This window comes from Pseudopodoces humilis, chromosome 3 (genome assembly GCF_049639895.1).
Source record: "Pseudopodoces humilis isolate 2021_Gansu_Grassland_sample_001 chromosome 3, ASM4963989v1, whole genome shotgun sequence".
Classification (NCBI taxonomy): Eukaryota; Metazoa; Chordata; class Aves; order Passeriformes; family Paridae; genus Pseudopodoces; species Pseudopodoces humilis.
The window spans coordinates 60,854,076-60,870,189 of NC_142202.1; the positions used below are offsets into that span (position 1 = coordinate 60,854,076).

Below are 16,114 nucleotides of genomic sequence, written 5' to 3' on the forward strand. Positions count from 1 at the left end.
TTTTGTTTTATTGGTGTGGGGTTTTTTAAACTCCCAGATCAGGCTCCCTTTATCTTCCTGTTTACTATATTAAAAAGACCCAAGAAGGAATCCAGGTAAAACTGGTTTCTTTTTATTTCCTAATCCTTTTTTGAGACATTCTGCATCCAAGATGACTGTGTATTGTTTATCAGTATTCTTCCTGTCCTTCTTTTACATTCTCTTATCTGTTTACTATATCTCAACTACAGTAATTAAGTATCTGATTAAATTTGCATTTCTTTGGCTAAGTATTAAGAAAGAGCAAGCAGTATGTGGTCTCAGTATTTAAACAAAATGGGTCCTTCTTATATAAAAGATTACTTTGGCTATGTTTAGGCCCAGAGAAGTTGCTATTTTCTTACACTTTTGCAGTTCAGAGCACAACTTAGAAAAAGAGTGGGATTGAACCTCAGGATTTCTGTAATCTGTCAGGGAAAAAAGTAGAGAAACATTAAGAACATTAGAGTTGCACATATTAAAAACTTCTCTCTAAATAAGTTGTAATTAAGAGGATTTGCCTTTAGCAGTATAAAAGATAAACTACCAATGATTGTATCTTATATGTAAATGTTCAGTAATTGATGTATAGCTCATAAATGGACCCAGTGGCTGTTTGATGAATGTGTTTATACATGGTAAAATATATAAATACATCTAGGTCCCTGGAGTATTTTTGGTTTCTTTCATATATGATTGATCAGTTTACCTATGACACAGACTAGTTTGCTCTCAGACACAATTTACAGATTCTGGCATGATGAAATGTTATAATAGCAGGAGATAAAATGCATGGGCAAAGAAGATATTCTTAATGGGGGACTGTAATCAGTGTTTGAACACAGGCTAATGGATTGCAGAAGATAGCAGCCTAACAGACAGACAGCAATAAAGACCATGTATGAAAATGCAAATGCATGGTAAAATTAAATGAAGTCAAAGCTTGGATAAATGTTCTGAAGTGTATTTCAGTTTGCTTTCCAAAAATTTTGGAGTGAAAGGCTTGGATAACTAGGAAGTCATCCTTTTTTAATTCAAGCTTTTAACTTGAATATCTGTGAATATAAACAGTAAAAAAAAATAATTTCCAAAGGCAAAGCAAGGTTATGTTTGAGTGAAGTTGTCTGCACACTTATATGCACTGTATTTTGCTCTTGGAATCTTATGAGCTGCTACAGCAAGAAGTTAGAAGGATCTTGCCAATTTTATCTGTGACACTAGTACCTGTCAGGGCAATTCTGTTTTGCTGTGTCTTAGACATACTATGACTGTGTCTGCATTGACAAGCAATTTAGTGCAATAGATGCTGGTTGCTGAATTGAAGCATTACAGAGAATGAGACACTTGGAACCATTGCATGCAGTGTTGTAGCCAGGCAGGGTTGCCTCAGACCTCATGGTCTTCTCCTGTAGGCTCAATTTTTCTGGTGTCTTGGGTTCCTAAGGATCTCATGGTACATAGTCCACTAAGTTTGAATCAAGCTTCCCCAAGAACTGTTGGAGCATTTCATATGTAGAGCTTCTGGTGCGCTCATATCTGACTCTGGTAGTGAAGTTCACATGTACAAGAACTGTGCTGAGAAACAAATTAATGGTAAATGAAGCAATTGAGGCATTTATTTTCCTTCTCTTTTGAATGAGATTCCCAACACAGGTACAACTTATTGAAAAAAAAAAAAAAATAAAAAAAGGAGGACACTAGACAGGCTCCCTGCTAAGGAGTATATAAAAATCAGTGGGACAAAAAATTGAAGAGGAACATTCTCTGAAAAAGTAGCAATATTTTTGAAATTGTGTCTCTTGCCCTTTTCATAAATATGCCTCTCTGTCGTGGTTTTAACTGTTTGGATAGTAGGTTTTTCAAATAAGAGATGAAGATGATGATGATGTGTTAATTTAGTGATGAATGTTTTCAAGGCTGAGAATCTAACCAGCCAGGGAAAACTGAAAGCATGTTTAGATAGTGAAATCAAATACTGTATTCAGACAATGAATTATTGTTGAATTGTTAATGTTCCCACCGATTAAATTTGGTGGGAAGAGCAAAGATTGGTCTCAAAATGTTTGAGGCAGATATCATGCAAGCTAAAGAATTCTGGTTCTGCCTTCCCCTCTGAGACTGTGTTGCCCATTATGATACTCGTATTTGATAGACCTGAAATACTTTAGCCTCATGATGTTCCTGTGATTTCTGTTGTAGTACACCCCTCATTTAGGACAGAGACTTGACTATCAATTGGAGAGTGTACAATAAGACATTATGCTTTAATTTCTTGTGTTCTGATTTATATCCTAGTTTGTTACCTAGGTGTGGGGTTATCCCATCCTGCAGCAGGTAAGTGAAATTTTTTATGAAGCAAGGCTCCCCAGTGCGAGAACTAGTCCTTAATAAGGCAAGCATTGTCAGTTTGTTTGCAGGTAACATTGATGGTAATAACACCTGTTGGTAATGACACCAATAGCACAAGTAACACCTGTAATGATTTTGAGGAAATGGTTAGTAAAAGGAACCAAACTGGTAATTTTTCCTGTGAAAACCTCTGAAAAGAGGTAGGGGAGGGAGAGAGAAGGCTTGTTGACAAAAATGAAGTAGAATATACTAAACTTCAAAATGGAATGTAAATCATAGGAAGTTAGAGTTAAAATAATAATTGGTCAGAAGGGGGGAAGCTGCGTGCTAAGGCTAGCTGAGATGCCTGCCCCTATAGAGTTTAATATCTCACTATGTGTGAAGAGTGTTACCTGGAAATGAGAATAAAGTAGGAATTGACCAAAACCAGGAGATGAGCCATTGCACCTTCCTGGAGGTGTCCGCCCCCATGGAGATTAATACCACACAGACTAAGGAAAATGTGATTTGCAAAGAAGATAAACATACATTCTCCATATCAGGCAGATTATCTTACAGGACTTGTATAGGAAGTTGCCTTGACTTTCTATCAGAGACTTGGGCTCTGTTGTCAAATAAATTCTTCCAAGGCCATTTGAACACTTTACTTTGGCAGACTTAGCAACAAAACTACTACTGAATGTTTTATTAATGTTGCAAAGCATATTGTGGCAAGTTCACTCTTCTCATATTTAATCTTCTTCCTTACCTGGTAGCTAATAAGCAGATCAGATTTCTGATTAAGCAATGGGGGACTGATGTCATTATTGACATATGAGACAGGTTTTTCCCTGCCTGTTAGTACAACAGCTCCCAAAAGCACTGAGTTAGAGATGAGATTGCCCTTTAGAAGGAGGGAAGTGCAAACTTTTCATAGTTTATCTGTTAGAAAATGTTTTTTTATTTAATAGTTCAGTTAAATACATTATTTAACACTTCAGTTGCCCCTTTTTTTGAGTTCTCCTAGTGACTGTTTTCACAGAAGTCAGAGAAATGTAAGTATATAAAACAAGTCATCTCAAAATAAAAATCCAGATGAGATATATTTGGTTGCACACTGGGTGCAATGATGAAGAAAATTTTCAAATCTTCACCTGCATTTCCACTTTTTGGCATCACATCTTTCAGGTATGTAAGTTTGCTATGGCTAGAAGTCATATGGATGTCAGCTATCAAAGGTGTGTGTTTCACCAGGTACCCACAAGAAAAGCAAAATTGTAATTCATATTATAGTAACAATACCTACACTACCACTTATTGCCGTGTTTCCATTTTCCATGGCTAGTTTTTTAATGGGGGTGACCAGTGCCCCTGGTTCTGTTGGGGGCTGTCTGTTGTTGAAATGGCACGATTTACAAAGTGAGTTGTGAGCCTCTTTCTTCTGCTGTGGTAATCAGGACACATTCTGCAAGCCAGAATAGTTTTGGATTGATAATTTAATTTTAAATGGATTTGTGAAGTGCATCTGGACTAAGAACATAAATGCATGGGTCAGTCTTGGCAGCAAGAAAACCTGTGGGTGCAGGCTGGGTAGTGGCTGGGTGATGCCCTGCATCGAAAGGATTTGTGGTTGATATGGCTGGGTATGCATGTGGGGTTTTTTGGTTGCTGTTTTTGTTTGTTTGTTTTAATTTGTTTTTTTCCTTCTGTGGGACTTTTAGTTAGTATTTTGTTTTTCTGAGCAAAGTGAGTGGCATACTGGACTGCTTTTAGAGGACTGTAGCCAGCAGATTGTAGCAAGCTGCTGTCCCCCACTACTCAGTGCTGGTGAGGTATGTCTAGAGTATTTTGTTGGGAATTGTGCCCAGGTTGTGAAGGATGTGGAGAAGCTGAAGCCTCTTGGGAAGGTACCAAGGTTGGGCCCTGGATGGTGTGACCTAGATGGTGTGATCTCCAAGGGGCACCTGAAGGAAGCTGGGCTTGTTTAGTCTCAAGATGAAGAAGAGTAAGGGGATAATCTTAACAGGAGGTTGCAAGAACTTGAAGGGTGGTTATGAAGATGAGAGAGACGATCTCTTTGATAGCAGCAAATAATACAGCAAGGGGCAGCAGACACAAATTGCAGCTTGGGAGGCTCAGCTTGAATACTATAAAACTTTGCTCATGTGTAGGAGGGCGGTGGAGCAGAACAGACTGCCCAGGGCAACCCCTGTCCACTGAGGCTTTTAGTCCTCAGCTAGACAAAGCTGTGGCTGATGTTATAGCCTTGGTGATAATTCTACTTTGAAGGAGGTATTTGGCCTAGATGGCCTCCAGAGGTGTCTTAAAAGCAGCCCTTCTTTGATTCTAGTGGAAGTGTAGCCTGCAATTTCATGGGGTGTGGGAACAGGTCGATGCAGGTTGAAAGTGCTCCAGCCTGGCAGAATAGCTGGTTGGTCTCTGCTCCAGAGAGACATTTTCATAACCTTTGCTCCTTCTTTGAGCACTCAGACTGTTTTTTTGGTTTTTTTTTTGTTTTTTTTTTTGTTTGTTTTAAAAAGATTCATTCACAAATAACCCAGGAATGGATTTGCAGAAACACATGGACTTCTTTGCATTTTTTACTTTTTCCCCTCACCTGTAACTCTGTGAGTTGGGCAAGATTTATGCTTCTTCATGCAAACTCATTTATAAACTTAACTCACCCTGCAAGTCAAGCATAAGGACAGCAAGGGTTTGGAGTTTGACTTCTTGCTACTGTTATTTGCAAAGTGTAGCTCTCCTAGTAAGAGAATGTCTGGAAGTTCTTCCATGTGATTTCCATTGTTGCACTAAAGAAGCATCTTACAGTTGTGTTCAATGCTTGCTGAGGTAAAACCCCTCAAGCCTGTTTAACCCTTGGCTTCTTCAAGGAGGTGGTGAAATGAAAAACTCCATTTCCAACAGACAAGACACCTTATGTGAAGTTTTCTGCCTGTCACATAAATGTTTCTAGGTACATTTCTCTCTGTTGTCAGACCGTTTCTCAAAGCGTGTGTGAAGGTGATGTGTCCATGTGTGACAATAAGGTCAAATTAAATGAATTCAAATTAAAAATTAATTTAAAACAGTTTAGTTAAATCATGTTAAAATTTTGTGTGGGTTGCTTTCATTCAGTATTAACATGTCGTATTAAAATTTAGTTTAGTATAATTCACCTTAGGAATGGATTATGGTAAATTGGATTAAAGTAGACTAATTCAGGAAAAAAGAGGCTACACAAGTTTTTCAAAGTGAAATAAAATTAATTTAGAGATAATTTAGACTAATTTTCATTGTTCCAATGTGTCATCCTATGGTACAAAAGCACTCTTGTCACGATTAAAATAAGGCAGGTATATGATTCAGCCCTTCCTTGCTCTGTTGAGTATAAACATCAAATCTGTCTTTTAATGCTGAACCCCTATTTTATCCTTCTCTTTTGGGAAGTCTCTGAAGGTCCTGTTAAACCTTTTTCCTCAATGTATCAGGGAGGTACATTTTTCAGGTTCTCCAATGAATTTGCTTGAGAAGAAGCACGTAGTCAGATAATATATTGTGCTTATTCAAGCTGAGCTGTGTGGACTGCGTAGCTTTTAGTACAAGGCTATTTTTAAAGTTACCAATAAGGAGACGTGTATGAAGGGGTGTCCCCAGCAAACAGCAGTGACTCAACTAAAGGTATGGCATTAAGGTCTGTCAGCAAGACTGATTTTTCTGTAGTGCTTTCTTTGAGAAAGCTTGGCTTTAGCCTCAGAAATACTTCAGATAGCTAAGGTCCCCAAGGCATCTAGTGATCTGTTTTGGGGCAATTTAAGGAATTCTTATCCATGACTGTCTGCTCCAATAATCCAGGTCAGAGCTTGAAGCCAACATGCAGATCATGGAGTGGGAAGTGTGTTTAGTCCTTTGTGACCACAGAGGATGGCCATACTTCTGCCGAGGGGGCTGTGCTAATGCTCAGCAAAGGGGAGACTTAACTCCTTCAGCAGCTTTAACCAATCCAGCGGGAGTTAGAGCGGCGAGCACGCTGTGTCGGCAGATTCTGAAAGGGATTAGTTTAAGTCTGCTTGAAGCTGTGTGCTCTGAAGCTGTTACAGACAACCTTCTCATGGTTAAAAATCAAGAAACAAGCTGCTGCTTACCAAGGAAAACATGCCCCCTCTCCCAAACCCTCAAACTCAAACAACCCACAGAATAGCACCTTTGTGCACGATGTGTTTGATGTGATGTGTACTAGTATTTGTGAAACAAGCTTTATTCATATTGTCAAAACTTTTGAGCTAATATATTCAGACTATTTGATATTTGGGAAAAGTAGTTACCCGTTCGTACTTGTTTTAACATACGATAAATTGAGTGATGACTTTTTTGTTACTTTAGAATTTGAAACAGAAGCAACTTTTCATTCCAGAGGTATAGATGCTTTTGTTTTGTAGATCAGTGGAAAATTTCGTAGTAATTTTCTGTAGGTTCAGTGTAAAATATTAATATCCAAGTAATTTTGATTGGCTATTGTGTTTCTTAGTTCTTAACTACAAAATTAAAACAGCAGATTGAGTTCTTTCACTTAGCACAGAATTCTTCAGCAATTCTCTGTGGACAAGGTGTCTTCTGTTATGGGATGCGTGCTACATGTAAAGATCACTCAGTGTCAATTAGTATCACATTTACTGTATTTGAAGGAACAGTGCATCATTTAAAGTGCATTCAGTTTAGGGTTACACAACACTAACCTTTGAGACAGCTGTGATTGCAGGATTTTACTTCCACTTCTGTATCTCGTGTGTGTATTATTGTGTGCTGTCCTGCTTTGTCACTTTCTGTTTCTCTTTGCATGCTCTATTTTCATTCTGATGAAGAGTTTGATGCACACTCTGGAAAACTGTAGAAGACTAGCAACCCATTGTAATGAAAATAGATGCTGAGGGCAAATATGTCACAAAATATTTGCTTTAAAGTTCTACTTTGAGAAAGATCAGGAGCTTAAGTTGCTTTAGATGGGGGGAAAACCCTCTCTCCCATTGGTTGCTATTAACATTTCCAATTGAAATTATAATACTGTTGACCCAGATATGTTTTATTTTTTTCTATTTTTTTATACAGTATATTATTGATGATCACTCCTTGCCATTCAAAAATTCAGGAATAATGATAATTCAGATGCTTTTTTAAGTAGGAAACCTCACAATATTAAGGAAAATGAGGAAAGAACGAGAAGCCAACAAACAATTGAAGCCCCAAATTGAGGAGATTGTGTTTAGTAGAATGGCTGTTATAATTTTTTTATTATTCTTATTACTATGAATTTTCCCCCACTCTGTGATTTAAAAGAAGTATAAAAAAAAGTGTTAATGTGTTACTTATTGGCCTAGACCTTTGAATCCCATTTGTAAATACTGGCAGCGTTATATCTTATAAAACAGCCTTGAAACTTCTAGTTTCCTGGAATTTCTGAGAAAATGATTCAACTCTAAAGGGTTTTTCTTGATTAGTCTTTTTAAATTGACTGTGCTTAGGACAGTTAAGCAACCTCATTCAGGGACTACTTCAGGACTACCCAAAGCAATTAGGGTAAACTTCGTGGTTTCCAGTTAAAGCTTCTCGTTCACAAGAAAAATCTATCCCATTTTTGCCTTGCTATTTTGAATAAAAGAAAATCTTCTAAGCTTTCAAAACTGCATTTGTAAAATAATTTCAAATATAGTGTGTAGGCTTCCAAATTGCTAACTGAAGACTGGTTTGTGTAGAATGATGTCAAAACCAGTTAAATTTCAATTCCGTTTGGTTTCATGTATTGGAGGTTGTTCTTTGTAGGATCTTGAGCTTTCCTAGGATTCTGTAGTGGCAATGTGTGCTGCTTGAATGAGTTAACACTGCTGGCAGTTCAAGTAGAAAGAAAAACCTGAGGAGAAATTATGTTCAAGTGGGTAGCCACTTGCAATATGATACCAGTCTTGAAATTCCTACAGCCAGATTAATGTGATCTGCTTTATTCCTACAAATACAGACCTTGGGGCTTTCTTCATTGTCAAATGGGTATGTTGAAGTCACAGTTCACTGTGGAGCCATGTGTGTTATGGATATTACATATGTCTTAGCTTGAACAAGGAGGGAAAGAAATGAGAAGTGTAAATGTTTTTGTTTTCAGGCTAGCTTCTAGTGTAGAGAGAGAGCCAATTTGATAGAGCATTTGGCATTGTTAGAAGAAAAACGAAAACAAAAAACTGCTTACATTCAGGAAGATTGGTATTTTATTTCCTCTTCTGTGTTTCTAGGATCATCTTAATTAAACAAGAAATCTTCCAAGCATTGCCGAAGCAATGCTGCAAAATTGTTATACCTGTTTTCTCTGAAACTATGACTGTTGCCTGTAGCAAATTTGCAAATTAAAAATTATTCACTCTCCACTTTTTACATGCGACAAGGAATATTTTAGAAGTTGCCAATAAGGTTCATGTACACATCCCTATGTAATTTTTACTTTCCTGCATATTACTTTATTATTATTGTTATTACCACTACTCTGTTTTTTCTTCTAGTTATTGAGCACTCATTCGAGTTGCTTTCACTATTGCAAACAGGAGGGAAACCATGAGTCAACTGAAATTATTACTTTCTATGCTGGCAAGTTGAAATTCATTTATTCAGGTGTTATGTTTCTGCGTTTTTCTAGGATTATCAACTGCAAGTTTGATTCCATCCTGGGGCTATAGATTTGTCTGGCCTAATGTATAATTTGGAGCTGGTTTTATAGTGTATTTTTGGGATTTGTTGGAGGGTTCCTTCCAGACTGCCTGAAGTTTTCCAGCATCTGGAAGCAGGTGGAGGATCTTTGAGTGATCTTGAGGATCTTGGAGTTCCTCTGAAGCAGAAACTTTGACTGGCATGAGACTGCCCTGGCACCAGGGATTTGTGCTTTTGCCTGGCTTCTTTTGGATTTCTGTGACCTTTCTGCTCAGCCACCTCTGAGGGTGGTAACCAACTTCCCTGTGAAGACACTGGGAAGAAAGTGGGAAGAGACTGGCTGAAGCTTGACTTGTGAGTTGTGGAAGGTAGTATTACTCATGGTAGCTTTAGGCTGTCATGAGACTTTGCACTGAACTTTACATACAGGTTTAGTGCTCTGGAAAGTACGTGGTTATGGTAATTGTGTCTTCAATCCTACTTCATTTCTACAAATGGAATGTGGAAGTAAGGGGTGTTTTAACCTCACCCCAAGCTTGAATAGATTTTGACTGTTGTCTAAATAACTCAGAAATGTAAATGCATCTGGGTTAACGTGACAAGCACTTTTTCTTTTTCTGGTTTTCCTTGAGATAAGGTTAGGAGTAGGTTCCTTGGCAGCTGACCTGAACTGGTGCTTCTCTTGGTGTCTCTCCCCCCTTTCCTTGGCATGAACTTGCCTGTTCCTGGTTTGCCAGTCCAGCCTGATAATCTAGCAGCAACCCATTCCTTGAGGTGCCACTTAGGTGGAAGGGAGGGCCAGGAGCGATGCTGTTGCCACAGGGAAGCAGCAGGGCCAGCGGCAGTTCTGGGAGTGCAGGGCTGATTCCTGACCTGAGAGAGCTCCACATCCATGGCTTTGTGGCTGGGATGAGCATGAGTACAGGCACAAAGGGTGGAGACCATAGTTGGTGTGCCACTAGGTAAGGGAGATGAATATTAAATCATGCCCCTAGGTTTTCCCTTCATCTGTTATCCTGTTTACTGGCAACCCTTCCTATTTTTTCCCCATCAGACGTGTCTGGATAACTTTTAGGACTTCATAGTTAAGGCCGTGTATTTTGCTCCAGCTTGGGTTGACTGCTTGCTGTTGGTTAGAAAGGATGAAGTGCCCACTCCTTTTTCCTGGGCTCCCTGCAGTCACAGCTGCAGCTAAAAAGTTGGAAATTCTTCAGAATTCTCTGTCTACTTCTGGGGAAAGGATGTAATGTATTTCATTCTGAAACACTGTGCAATGCTTGTTGCCAGCAGTCCTAGAAGAAAACCAGTAAATTGTGCACTGTCATGTTCAGCCATATGCTGGGTTAACCAACTCAAATGCCAGTATTCTCTGTAAGCCTCCTCTATGTAAATCTCCTCATGCCCCTGTGTTACGTCTCCTGTGGCCTCTTTGGCACTTCATTGATATCTGCTTTCAACTGCTCAAAAAGGTTACAGTGCTGCTTTAAAGGGTTTTGCATGCTTGTAGTTGTGACGTTATTTTTGTTCTGAGATTTCAACTAGTAAAAGGTCAAAATTGGTGATCAAATCTACATTGCTTACTGAATTTAGAATGTATGCTTTCCCTTTTACCAGTTATTTTGTGTCAGTCTGTTTGTAACTCCTTGGATAACATGTGGAAACCTTTTATAAGCATGAGCATACTAGAATTAGTGTGCCAGCATACTGGAAACATTTTTCCTATTGGATTTTTTTTTCCTGAGTAGTCCTCCTTTAGGGTTAGGCAAATAGGGAAGCAGACTGTTAATGATATTTCTAATTTTGTGCTGAAAGACTTGAAAAGGACAGACCAATAAAAAAGTTGGAGTGAAACAATTTCTTTTTTTTTATTTTTTTTTTTATTCAAGGTAACTTTGAAATCCTTCTGGATGACATTAGTCCTGTCTGAAGGTTTCTGTAGTGATTCATAAATTTGAAACCAGATAGTACTTTTGTAAAAGCAAATCTGTTGCTTGGCATTGTAGCTTAAGTCCTTTGTCATAAAAGACTGAAAGTGCTACCTCTTCTAGATGAATCATCCTAATTATGTCTTTCCGCTGTAATGGCACGTGTAGTATTATTAGGTGGCATTAAAGATGTAAATGATAAACATTGCACATTTATTCTTCAGATTGTGGTTTCAGGGCTCTGTTTTCTGATTTCTTGGTCTTGGCAACGTTACATGGAGGTAAAGTGTGCTGCTTCTAATCACACTTTTATTTTATGAGTTCCATGTGGTGTTTGGTGCAAACCAGGTTGTAACTGCAATACTTTGCACAGATATATATTTTTCTTGGAGCAGTCGAGGAGGGATAGTGTTATGGGACTAAGATCCCAGAGTTTATTAACTGGACAGTACTGAAATCGTGACTCTATCTAGGATTTTTATCTGTGACATTCTGGGTTTTTGAAGGTGTCTGAAGTGGACAAGTAATAGTGATTAATTTTGATAGAAATTGACAGAAATACATGATCAGGGCCTGCTCTGTACAGCCATTCTGTGTTACCAGCCCTGGTGTTATCATTAATATGTTACCACATTTGCATTTACTAGAGCTGAAGGTTTTTTGTTGTTAGTGATTCTATTTATTTGTTTATTTATTAAATAAAAAAGAATCTTGCCAGAGGCTGCTGTGGTCTAAAGAGATTACTTTGTAGAAAATTAGACAGGAAACTTGTGTCATATTTTCAGTACTGACCTTGAGGACCTAAATAGACAAGCATCTGATTTTGACAGACTGCTCTTAGAAGACACTAATTTTTAAAAGTATCTTTTCCTGGCTTAATCACCTGAATTTTTAGCATTGTGTTCTCCTATGCCTAAACTTTGAGTCAGATTTTGTAATTCAACAGCATTTAGAACAGAATCCCTGTATTGAAACATTGTGATCACATTGTGAGCAGGGATTTGAACATACAGATTTGAAACTCCTCACTTTTTCTGGTTTTGTTTGTGTAGGGTTGGATATATCTAGGAGAAACAACAGAAATATTTGTATTATCATTCTCTGTTGTGCAGGCAAACCAGAATCTGTGCTCTTCACTTACGGTTGTCATTCATGTCCAGTTTGAGAAATAAAGGGGTTCTCTGGGAAGAGACAAACTTAGCTTAGAGAGATTGCTGTACTTGTCAGTACAGTCTGGATTTTTGCTCTCTTTATGGGAGGGGCAGAGCACTGTGATGTATCTGAGAGGTGTTTGTTGAGTTTGTGAGAACCTAATCAATACTGACAATATTCATTAATGTTGAATTTTGTTCTTAAATACCAAAGTTCATTTTGTTAAATATCAAAAATCATTAATGTTAAATATATAATGATAAAGACTGTTTTGCCCATAATTGTTCAAAGACAACTTTTTGTTGTTGTTGTTTAGTCCTTATAATATTCACTGAGAGTTAGTTAGCTCAGTGTTAAATGGAACATTAACTGTTCTACCAGTCAGACCCCTAAAAATATGGGATCTCTGGTCTTCAGCAGTGGATGTAAATGGTCTGTGAAAAAGGTGAGGGTAGTTTCTGGGTAGATCTAGTAGCATGCTTTTTGAATATGGCATTCTTAACTAATAACTTTGCTACAAAATTCTTTCTAGAGTTACAGTTCTAGAATCTGCATTTGGAATCTGTTTGGAAGGTTAAAGCTGGTTCTAGATCTTTTAAGAAACAGGTTTTACAATATTGTCTGCTAGTGCTAAGTAAGGCATTATTTTAATGCTTCTGGGACACATCAGAATAGATGCCTCCATTTTCTCACCCTTCCTGTTTAATTAATTTTTGTTGGTCATTAATTCTATGTTGATCCCTGCATTTAAGTCGTGGAAGGAGGATGAGACCAGTAGGATTTATTTAAATTACTTATAATGTTCCCACTGCCATCAATATAATAGCTGAATGCTTTATGAAATTTGATGCAATAACTTCCCTGGTTTTTAAAGAAGGTTTGTGGGATTTAATACTTCTCTCAGACAACGTCTGCAAAGGACTAGCAGAATGCATGACAGAAGAAGAGAAATAGTGTTGAGAATAATGCAGAGAAAAGCATTTTGTAATATTCCATGTTACAAATGCAAAGTGTCTCTTGGAAGTAATAGAAAACTTGAAATTGTAAGTGCTTACAAGCTGTGATTACAAACTTTGAAATTTAGGGGAATGGCAGTTTATCTTTTTTTGAAAAGTAGTCACTTTAAAATACCTAATTTTGATTAATGGGCTGGTGCTTCACTGCAGACAGTTGTTCTTTCTTTTGGGTCTGCAGTGGCAAAACCTCTAACTGGGAACAGTGAAGAAGTAATCTTCCTCTTCACTGACTGCTACATTTTATCTGTGGCAGAAACCCTTTGAGAACTTGCTTTTATATGTTCCTCTTGATTTTTCTGTGTCCTTTCACTCTTCCATTTGGCTTTTGTTCTTGCAGGTAGTGGAATAAAGTTTGGAAGTTACCAAGTTTCATAACTTCTGAGCACTACTACAAAGTCTGAGGACTTCTAGTGTGAGCTTTGGTCAAAGTAAAGATAAAGGGAGAACCTTAACTATGTAACTACTAAGTTTTGGCACAGATTTAAACCTGGAACTTGTTTAAACTTCCAAATATTTCTAACAAAGCAATTTGTGAGGGAGTTTCTGTGCATGCTTTTGTTGTTTCTGTAGAGCTTTAAGTGTGAATGGCATTTCCTACACAAAGAAGTGTCTGATTTCCCTTCTTTAAAAAGCTTATGAACTGAAACACAAGAGAAGCTGTGGAGCAGCTTAAATCAGGGAAATAAAAGAATGAGCAGGAAAAAACTGTATAATCTGCATCGGAGTTGAGATGAAATTACTTATTTTATTCTGAGATTTTAACGGTATTTTTAATCAAAGCTTAGTAGAAAACCTGCCTCTTTTAAGTAACAATTTTTTTTTGGAAACACGAAAGCTGAACGTAGAGCAGGCTATGAGCACATAATTTATTAACCAATGTGCAAGTACATATGAATGGAATAACATAAATCAGTAGAGGAGGTAAAAGTGCCATTTTTCATAGAGATTGAATTTACAGGACAGCATTAACATTGTAAACATTTTAGCAGAGGTCACTGTTAGCCAGGCAGTGATTTATAGGGAATGGCATAATTTTTTTGGTCAACACACAAAGTAAGTTTTAATTTCCATCTGTATTTGCTTATTACTTGCTAGTGTTTCTTCTACTGCCTCTTGGTCCCTCACCCCTCCCCCCACCCCACAAGCATTCCAAAGATAGCCCAGAAATACTCTTGGGTAAAATCAACTTGAAGGCTCTGGAGCGCTTGTTGCAAGGAAGAGATTAGATTTGTTTGGACAGGAACGTGGAGTTGAGTTGCTCATAGCATGGTGTCACGCAAGTGCATGTAAATTGCTCTAACAAACAAAGCTGGACACATTTTATTTTGCATGTTATGTTGTTACAAGATCTGTTTCTATAAGTAGCCTATGTTTGAGATAGCGGAAAGCATCAATTTCAGATACTTGTAAGCCACATTTGTAAATTACAGAAGTTGTGTGTGGGTGGCTTATTTTGTTTGTTTTCTTTTGGGTTCCGTTTCCTTTTTTTTTTTGTTATGAGAATCATGTTTAATTTTTTTTACAAAAAAACCCTGTGTAATTATATGTGCACTAATTATAAACGCAACGTTAACCTGATGTTTAAGCACAAAATCAATATGTTTTGCCAGATGTTTTTAAGTAGTGTGATTTTTGCAAGCATTGCACATGTGAGTACTGTCTTTTTTCTTTGTTGCTGAGATAGTCTTGGGTGGTGGTCTTAGGTACGATTAGGTGCAACCACAAGAAATGCACAAAACCCAATACCATAATTTTTCTGACACAAACACATACATTTTCATGTATTAATTTTTTGACTCAACTTTAATTTCTCTTGGAATTTCAAGCTTCATATACACAGCAATTTTCTTTAAATCTGGGTCCAGCTTATTTGCAGAAGCAAATCCCTTTTCTCAGTAACCAGGAAGTAAAATGAAAAAAAATCATCAGAGAAGAAACTAAGAAAGGAACTTTAAGAAAATACTCAAGATGAGTGCTTTGCTTCTCCCTAACTTGCCCAAAAGTGTCTTTTTCTTCTCAAGCCATTTAATTGTGGGCATGGAGGGATTTTCGGTGTTCCCAACTTGTCTTTTCCGAAGTAGCTGGGACTATCTGAATGATGGGTGGGGGAGGCCTTGCCTGCCCCAATGGGTTTTAAACTTTCTGCTGGAAGAGCTCTTTGGAACTCTCATTCCAGCTCTGCTGAAAGCTGTTTGCAAGCTGTAGGTGTTGGCACTGTATGGTATCTCCTTCTGCTACTACAACCCATGAAGACCCTGCTCTCTAGGGGAGGCCTTCAGGAAGGCAGGTGGCAAGAAGAGACAGTAGATGGATAAATCTCCAGGTAAACTTTCCTCAGCTTGCAGGCTCTCAGGCTTGCTGTGGAGCAGGCATTTTGTAGATACCTGACAGTTTATTTTTTGACATGGACAATGCTGCTTTGTTTTTTCCCATTTCACTAAAAAGTAATACTGTCTGGGGGTAGCTGCTGTTGGAAGCTCAGCTGGCTTGAGCTTGTCGTTCTCTGTTTTTGTTTCTCTTCAGTTTTTTGGTTTCTCCTTCAGCCTTGATCCACCCCTTCTCTCCTCTTTTGGTTGGTGGAAGCAAAGGAAGCTTTAAAAAAAAAAGAAAAAAAAAAAAAAAAAAAAAGCAGAGCTTTCATTTCCTATATTTTTTCCCCTTTATTTTTTTGTAGTTTGTTTGGGCGTTTTCGTTTATTTGTTTTGGTCTGGTTTGGTTTTCCCCCGCCAGCGAGTTTCTCTGGAGACCACCTCTAACAACCACCCTTCTCCCGGCTTTCCGAGCATCCTTCGGAGCCGTGCCGGGCTCTGCGGGCCGGCAGGGGCCAGGAGGTGGCGGTACAGAACGCGCCGGAGCCGCGGGCGCTGGCGCGGCTCATCCCCCGCGGGCGCGGAGCCGCCGTGCCCGGCCCTGCGCCAGCAGAGGGTCCGCGCCCTGCCGCCCGCTCCCGCTGCCCGTGCCGGCAGCGCTGCCACAGGCCTCCCGTTTGGT

At 38.5% G+C, this 16,114-nt stretch overlaps 1 protein-coding gene across 1 annotated transcript in view; it reads left to right on the forward strand.

The window, feature by feature from the left end:
* Positions 1–16,114, forward strand: part of PTPRK (protein tyrosine phosphatase receptor type K) — a 382,407-nt gene that overhangs the window by 11,458 nt on the left and 354,835 nt on the right. The gene's annotated exons all lie outside the window — the stretch shown is intronic.